Source organism: Myotis davidii, unplaced genomic scaffold (genome assembly GCF_000327345.1).
Source record: "Myotis davidii unplaced genomic scaffold, ASM32734v1 scaffold1052, whole genome shotgun sequence".
In the NCBI taxonomy this organism is placed as follows: domain Eukaryota; kingdom Metazoa; phylum Chordata; class Mammalia; order Chiroptera; family Vespertilionidae; genus Myotis; species Myotis davidii.
Window position 1 is genome coordinate 569539 of NW_006284014.1, and position 8457 is coordinate 577995.

General features: G+C 46.5%; 1 protein-coding gene and 1 long non-coding RNA gene across 3 annotated transcripts in view; one reads left to right on the forward strand and one right to left on the reverse strand.

Annotated features, from left to right (window-relative positions):
• Window positions 1-8457, forward strand: part of HMG20A (high mobility group 20A) — a 176199-nt gene that overhangs the window by 123959 nt on the left and 43783 nt on the right. The gene's annotated exons all lie outside the window — the stretch shown is intronic.
• LOC107184181 overlaps window positions 1320-8457 on the reverse strand; it is a 22184-nt gene continuing 15046 nt past the window's right edge. Inside the window, exon 2 of the long non-coding RNA XR_001515013.1 lies at window positions 1320-1413. This is a non-coding gene — a long non-coding RNA (uncharacterized LOC107184181). The remainder of the gene's footprint in view (window positions 1414-8457) is intronic.

The following is an 8457-nucleotide window of genomic DNA, read 5'->3' on the forward strand; positions in this document are numbered from 1 at the left end:
TGCCTGCAGGCTGTAGGCAGGTATCTGGGATTTATTTAACTTCTATAATTGAAACTTTGTTGCCTTGGTCCTGCTTGAAGCTGGGTGGCCCCTGGCACCCCAGGTTCCCAGCCCCTCCTTGAGTGGAGGCCATGCTGGCTGGAAGCAGGTATCTGGGATTTATTTATCTTCTATAATTAAAACTTTGTAGCCTTAAGCAGAACTCAGGGTAGGCAGTAAGCTTGGCTTCCTCCATCGCCAGGGCAACTCAAGCCTCCTGCTCACTCCAGCTCCATGGCCACCACCATCTTTGTGATGGAGTGATGGTTAATTTGCATATTACTCTTTTATTATATAGGATTTCTTTTTGCTGTACTTTACATCCCTGTTACTGTTCTGTAACTACCAATTTTTACTTCTAAATCCCTTCACCTTTTTCACCAATCTGAACTCCCCTCCTATCTGACAACCATCAAAATTTCCTCTATATCTATGAGTCTGTTTCTGTTCTGCTTGTTCATTTATTTTGTTCTTTACAGTCCACATGTAAGTGAAATCATCTGGCTTTTGTTTTTGTCTGACTTATTTCACTTAGTATAATAACCTCTAGATTCCATCTATGTTGTTGCAGATGGCAAGATTTCATTCTTTTTTTATGGTTAAATCATATTCCATTGTACACATATGCCACTTCTTCATTCATCTGTTGATGGGCACCCAAGTTGCTTTCATATCTTGGCCATTGTAAATAGTACTACAGTAAAGATAGGGATATATATGTCTTTCAGTTTAATGTTTTGGGGTCTTCAGATAAATATTCCGAGTGGAGTTACTGGTTACTTTGTTGTCTTTGTTTTAAGGTCTGTTTTGTCTAGTATAAATTTTGGTACCCCAGCTTTTTTGTTTGTTTGTCTCCATTTTCATGAAATATCTTTTTCCATCCCTTTCAATTTGTGTTTGTCTTTTGGTCTGGAGTCTCTTGTAGACAGCATATGTAAGGGTCTTGTTATGTTATCCATTCTGTAACTGTATATCTTTTAATGGATGCATTTAATCCATTTGCATTTAAAGCAATTTTTGATAAATATGTATTTATTCATTTTAATACTCATAATTTTGATCTCTTTTTCTTCTTTTTCTTAAAGAAGAGCCTTTAAGATTTCTTGTAATACTGGTTTGGTGGTGATGAAGTCCTTTACTTTTTCTTGTCTGGGAAGCTCTTTAGTTGTCTTTCTATTGTAAATGTAGCTTGGCTGGGTATAGTAATCTTGGTTATAGGTTCCTGTTTTTAATCATTTTGAGTATTTTATGCCAGTTCCTTCTGGCCTGAGAAGTTTCTGTTGAGAAATCAGATGACAGTTATATGGGCACTCCCTTACAGGTAACTAACTGCATTTCTCTTGGTGCTTTTAAGAATATCTCTTTGTCTTTAACCTTTGGCATTTTAATTAGCATGTGTTGGGGTTGGCCTCTTTGGGCTTATCTTGTTTGGGGCTCTCTGCACTTCCTGGACTTGTATGTCTATTTCTTTCACCATGTTTGTGATGTTTTCCATCATTTCTTCAAATGCGTTTTCAATTTCTAGCTCTCTCTCTTCTTCCAGCATCAACATGATTTGAATGTTGGTATGCTTTAAGTTGTCCCAGAGGCTCCTTACACTATTCTCATTCTTTTTAAAATTCTCTTTTCATTTTGCTGTTCTGATTGGGTGTTTTCTGCTTTCTTACTTCCAAATTGCTGATTTGATTCTCTGCTTTATCTACTCTGCTGTTGATCCCCTGTAATGTAGTCTTTATTTCAGTTAATGTATTCTTCATTTCTATTTGTGTGCTTTTTTTGGTATGGTTCCCATATCCTTTTTTTTATGCTGTTGAAGTTCTCACTAAGTTCTTTGAGCATCCTTATAACCATTGTTTTGAACACTATATCTGGTCATTTGCTTGCCTCCATTTCATTTAGTTCTTCTTCTGGAGTTCTGTTCTCTTTCATTTGGGACATGGTTCTTTGTGTCCTCATTTTGGCTGCTTCCCTATGTTTGCTTCTATGTATTAGATAGAGCTACTACATCTCAGTATTGGTCGAGTGGCCTTATGTAGTAGGTGTCCTATAGGGCTTAGCTGCTAAGCCTTAGCAGCACAGTCTTCCCAGTCACCTGAGCCAGGCTTTCCAGGTGCCCCCTTCCCCCACATGTGAGCTCTGTGCACCCTCCTGTTGTAGTTGAGCCTTGATTGCTTTTGGAACATCCTTGCAGGCCAATGGCCTGTAAGGACCAGCTGTAACTATAGCAGAGGAGCTGCTGTGCAGATATCAACACCACAGAGCAGGCTTCCAGTGGGGCTTTGGAGCTCACCAAGTATGTATGTAGCTCATAGAGATAATCAGACTGTATTCAGTATGGCCTCAAGCTGTCCACCAAATGGACACTTGAGCCAAGGTCAGCCACTGCCTATACCCTGCCCAGAGCCACCCGGCATGAACTACAGAGTAATCTGCAGATGGCTGCTACTGTGTTGGACTTGAAGGTGCCTGGGAGAGGTCAAGCTGCGAACCAGGGCTGTCTACTGTTAGTGACAGGCCTGGGGCCACTTAGCAAGAGGTATGGGGTATGTAGAGACCAGATGCTGCTTTTTAAAGATATTTTAGGAAAGTCCCAAACATGAGCCAAGAGAGGCCATTTGTATGAAAAAGTCACTGGGGATGGTTTGGGTGGGCCTGCAAATTGGGTGGGGCAGAATCTCAGGAAATTGCCAGGGCAGGACAAATAGTGTTAGCCAGGTTGATGGAGAATCATATATAGTGCTCACCCTACTAGCTCTGTGGGGGCAGAGCTCAGCAAATGAACAATGGTCTTTACCAGTACTTTTGTCTTAGAGAAACTGCCTCCCCAGCCCTCATCGTGAAGCCAGACAATTCATTTCCTCCCCATATGTCCCTTGGTGCCGTTCAAGCTGCTGCTCCAGCACTGAACTTCAGAATGGGACCGGCCCCTTCCTCATCTTCACCCCTCCTACCAGTCTAGATGTGGCTTATTTCTTATTTCCTTAGTTATAGGAATTCTATTCAGATAGACTTTAGGCGGTTCTGAATGATGGTTGTTCTGCAGTTTAGGTGAAATTTTTATGTGGTTGTGGGAGGTTAAAAGTACTGTACTTACTTATACTACCAACTTGACCAGAGGTCTCTGTATGTTTTGTATTTTGAATCATAATTGTGTTGTGTTGGAAGTTTTCCATATTGCCGCATACTTGTATGATTATTTATTCTCTCTTTTTCCGTGCCCCCCCCCCACACCAGTGTCATGCTATTTCTCTACTTCTTTTTTTCCTATAAAGCATTCTTTCTAGCTTCTTTATTCCTAATGGTTAAAAAGAGAATTCAGACAGTAATCTATAACACTTTCTCATCAATTACTGGCTCCTTTCATCACTATGGATTTTGCTGGCCAAACCATATTTGACATTTTTGTCTTCACTAAAGTTGATAGTTGCAGTCCATAAAGATTTAGTAGATTTAGTCACTCATAGCAGCTGCTGATGATTTGAGAATTGAAGCTTTTTATTAAAATACATTCTTTAGTATGGTATGAATTTCTATCATTTATGAAAAGGACTAAGTCTCTCTGTGATTTCCCTGTTTGAGGAATAGACATATGTTAAAAAAAAAAAAAGAAAAAAAAGAATGGGGGGTGGAAAGGAGTAGGTGGAGAGCCAGAGTAGTTTCTCAAATGAATAGATTTATAGACCCTACATCAGGATAAAGCTCTCTTAGTAAAGTTATTGACCCAATTAATGCCCTTCACTTTATCCGTTTTTATTTTTCACTGAATAATATCTTCAGTAAATTAGGTAATTTCAAAACAGTTGTAATAAAAAACTGATTTGACAGTTATTAAACATAGTTACTGGTAACTAATGTTTGGTGCCAATTTAGCACCAATAAGAATTCCTAATTTGGGATGAGGTGAAGAAGGAAACTTTATTTAGTAGAAAACAGCTCATACTTACCTAGCAGGGGAGATACCATGATCACGAACGTGGTTTTCCCAGGGCGAGGCTTATCCATTGCATTCCGGATGTGCTGACCCCTACGATTTCCCCAAATGTGGGAAACTCAACTGCATAATTTGTGGTAGTGGGGGACTGCGTTCGCGCTCTCCCCTGAAAAAAAGAAAAGAAAAGAAAAAGAAAAAGGAAAAGAAAAAGAAAAAGAAAAAGAAAAAAAAGAAAACAGCTCAGTTGTGATGCAGCCAGGCCCCTCTCTGGCTAGACAGCTTCATTCTGCTCCTTGCTGATCTATTTTCTACTGCACTGATCTGCTCTACTGTGCTTTGGTCTGTTCTGTTCTGTGCCAATGAGACATTTTCAGTGTTTCAGTTTAGCCGGAGAAATGCGGTCTTCAATCTTTGGTGAAAAAGGAAAATGAGCCTCCAGAGCCAGAGTGGAGTTGTCTTATATGGACAGAAGTATGTGCTCCTGGTCTCTGTTGGTCCATCCCCATGCATTGAGGACTCCAAATCCTTGCAGTTTGATTGCTCCAAAAGGCATTGTCCTGAATGGTCAGACTACAGCCACTCTGATTGGTCAAAGCTGTTGAACTCCGACTGGATGGGGGAAACCTCAGTCCTATTGGTTGAAATAGGATTTCAAGAACTCCTTTATAAGGGCTGGCTTAGATCAAAAAGTTGCAGACAGGCAGTTAAGTGCAGGCTTCTCCCTGAAGAGAGGTTTGCATGAGAGGGCCTCCGTGTAGAAATGGCTGCTATAATCTGTGTGTTTTTTTTTAATTTGAGCCCATACTCTGGCTTCTCTTCAGAGCATATAAGTCTTTAACCTTTTACTAAAATTTTAGCCCAGTTAAACCCAAGAGCCCTACTTAGTCAGTGTCTTTTTTCCTCAGGGCTCACATTACACACTGATTTACTTACATATAGCATCCTAGCTAATAAAGAGGGAATATGCTAATTAACCCTCACACTGTCACAAAGATGGTGGCATCCACAGCCAATAAGGAGGGACTATGCTAATTGACTGCCCTGTCCTCAAAGATGGTTGTGCCCACAGCCAATAAGGAGGGAATATGCTAATTGACTGGCACACCCTCAAAGATGGCAGCACCCAGAGCCACACGATGGCTGGCAGGAGAGGGCAGTTGTGGGCAATCAGGCCAGCGGGGGAGGGCAGTTAAGAGTGACCAGGCCAGCAGGGGAGGGCAATTGGGGGGTACTGGGCCGGCAGGGGAGCAGTTAGGCATTGATCAGGCTGGCAGGGGGGTGGTTAGGGAGTGATCAGGCTGGCAGGCAGGAGCTGTTAGGAGCAATCAGGCAGGCAGGCAGGTGAGTGGTTGGGAGCCAGCGATCCCAGATTGTAATAGTGCTGTCCGACTGCCAGTTTAAGCCCGATCCCACAGGGATTGGACCTAAACCAGCAGTCAGAAATCCCCAAAGGGGTCCCAGATTGGAGAGGGTGCAGGCTGAGCTGGGGAACAACCCTCCCTCCCCCACACAAATTTCATGCACCGGCCTCTACTCCTATCTAATAAAAGAGAAACATGGTAATTAGCCGTAACTTGCTCTCTAAGAAACATTGTTACAAATATAGAAGCTAAACAAAACCCCAGAAACCTGCTTTCAGTCAGCTGGGATCTCAGAGCTGGAGTCGCAACAAAGTTTCAAATACAGAAGGTAAACAAAGTCCAGAAACCTGCTTTCAGCAGCCGAGGTCTGAGCTAAAGCTGGCTCTCAGCTCCAGTGACAGCCATAGAACGTAAATAAGTCCCAGAATTAAAAAAGAAAGGAAAAAAGGAGCAGTTGGGAGCTTCAGTCACCCGCCAGCCTAAAAACAGCCCTCAGCCCCTCACCCAGACTGGTCAGGCACCCCAGTGGGGACCCCCACCCTGAAGGGGATGCGACCAGCTGAAAACAGCCATCATCCCCTCATCCAGGCTGGCCAGGCACCCAAGCGGGACCCCCACCCTGATCCAGGACACCCTTCAGGGCAAACCAGCTGGCCCCCACCCGTGCACCAGGCCTCTATCTTATATAGTAAAAAGGTAATATGCCTCCCAGCACCGGGATCAGCCTCAGGATCAGCGGAGCCACGAGGCCTCCCGGAACCAGGATCAGCGGATCCGCGAGGCCTCCCAGCACTGGGATCAGCGGAGCCGCGAGGCCTCCCGGCCTGTGATCAGCAGAGCCACAAGACCTCCCGAACCCAGGATCAGCAGAGCCACGAGGCCTCCCGAACCTGGGATCAGCGGAGCTGCGAGGCCTCCTGGCACCAGAATCAGCGGAGCTGTGAGGCCTCCCAGCACTGGGATCAGCTGAGCAGCGAGGCCTCCCAGCACTAGGATCAGCAAACCTGCAAGGCCTCCGGGCCTGTGATCAGCAGAGCCACAAGGCCTCCCAAACCCAGGATCAGTGGAGCTGCGAGGCCTCCCAGCCTAGTATCAGCAGAGCCACGAGGCCTCCCAGCACCGTGATCAGTTGAGCAGCGAGGCCTTCTGGCCCCTGGAGCAGCATGACCGGGGGCAGCGCCCAAACCCCCTGATCGCCCTGTGGCTCTGTGTGTGACAGAGGGCGGGGTCACAACCTCCCTATCCACCCTGCTCTGTTCATGACAGGGGAAGGTGCCCCAACCCCCTGATCGGCCCTGCTTTGTGCCTGATAGGGGGGAGCTCCCCAAACCCCTGATCGGCCCTACTCTGTGTGTGACAGGGTGGAGCCGCAACCTCCCCATCGGCCCTGCCTTGAGTGTGACAGGGAGTGGCGCCCCAACCCCCTAATCGGCCCTACCCTGAACGTGACTTAGGGTGGCATCACAACTTCCTGATCCGCCTTGCTCTGTGCATGGCAGAGGGGATCTCCCCAACCCCCTGATTGGCCCTGCTCTGTGGGTGACAGGGGGAAGCTCCCCAACCCCTTGATCAACCTTGCTCTGTGTGTGACAGTGTACAGAGCCCCAACCCCCCTGATGGGCCCTGTTCTGTGCATGACAGGGGGCAGCACCCCAACCCCCTGATCGGCCGGCTCTGTATGTGACAGGGTTGGCGCCCCAACCCCCTGATCTGCCCTGCTCTGTGGGTGACAGGGGGAAGCACCCCAACCTCCCCATCGACCCTGCTTTGAGTGTGACAGGGGGCGGCACCCCAACCCCCAATCAGCCCTGCTCTGAGCCCGACCAGGGGCTGTGGGGCAGGCACCTAGGGATTGGGCCTACCCTCTTAGGCCTGGGAGCGGGCCTAAGCCAGCACGTCGTTATCTCCCGAGGGGTCCCAGATTGTGAAAGGGCACAAGTGGGGCTGAGGGATACCCCCCACCACCACCAGTGCACAAATTTTTGTGCACCGGGCCTCTAGTCTATATATATAAAAGCCAAGTGTCTGTTCGACTGCACTGACACGCTCTGACCACCAGGGGGGAGACGCTCTGACCGAAAGGTTAGCTTGCTGCTTGGGTCCGGCCAATCGGGACTGGTGAGAAGGGCCAGACACACCCTGGAGCCAACCTTCTGTGGTCCCCCCTCTCCCCACCAGCTGGCCTTCAAAATCCTTCTTTTTATTAATTTCCTTTCAATGTACACGAATCCATGCACCGAGCCTCTAGTTTAGTATAATAGGAGTTCAGAAAAATAAGAAAGAACTATGAGTAAAAAGCAGCCACAGAAGGCCCCATGGAAAGAGGAAATGAATCAGGACTTAAAGATGACCCAAGTTTTATGGGAGCACTTCAGTGTGGGTAAAATGGGTTGAGCAGAGAACTATGAGTAAGTTATAAACCAGCAAGTATCTCGTTAAGTGCCTAAAAAATCATAGATTCTAAATACATGATTATTAGGAGTAAAATGATAAATGTTAATAGAATATTCTTTGAACTTACTTAAAAATACTAAGATCTCAAAATCCTTCAACTGACCTCATTTTGTTGGTGAGGAAAGTGACTTGCTTATGATAGGAAAGAACTTCCCCAGAATTACCACTGGATTAGAGGCAGGAATGAAATCCAGGCCTCTGTATCCCAGTCTAGCATTCTTGGCAGCACATGCCAAACTATCTATAATAATAAAAGGGTAATATTCTAATTAGACTGGACGTCCTTCCTGGCGAAGTGGGAGCCGGAGGGAAGCCAGCCTGAGTCCTTGGTGCCTGTGGGTGGGCCTGAGGGAAGCCAGCCTGGGTCCCGGGTGCCTGTGGTTGGCCCAAGGGAAGCCAGCTCAGGTCCCAGGTGCCTGCGGGTAGCCAGAGGAAGGAAGCAGCTTGGGTCCCAGGTGCCAGAGAGAAGCCAATGCCAGCAGCCGGGGGAAGGAAGGCCTACTCTTGCAAGAATTTTGTGCATTGGGCCTCTACTATGAAATAAACTAGACAGTGTGCCGGGAGCCAGTCCATCCTTGCTGTTTCAAGGGACCTGGCGTATATGGCATACTGCTCTTAATATGTTTGCTCACCTTCTTGGCACTATGTGTTTTAACCAAGGTCACCTCTCTG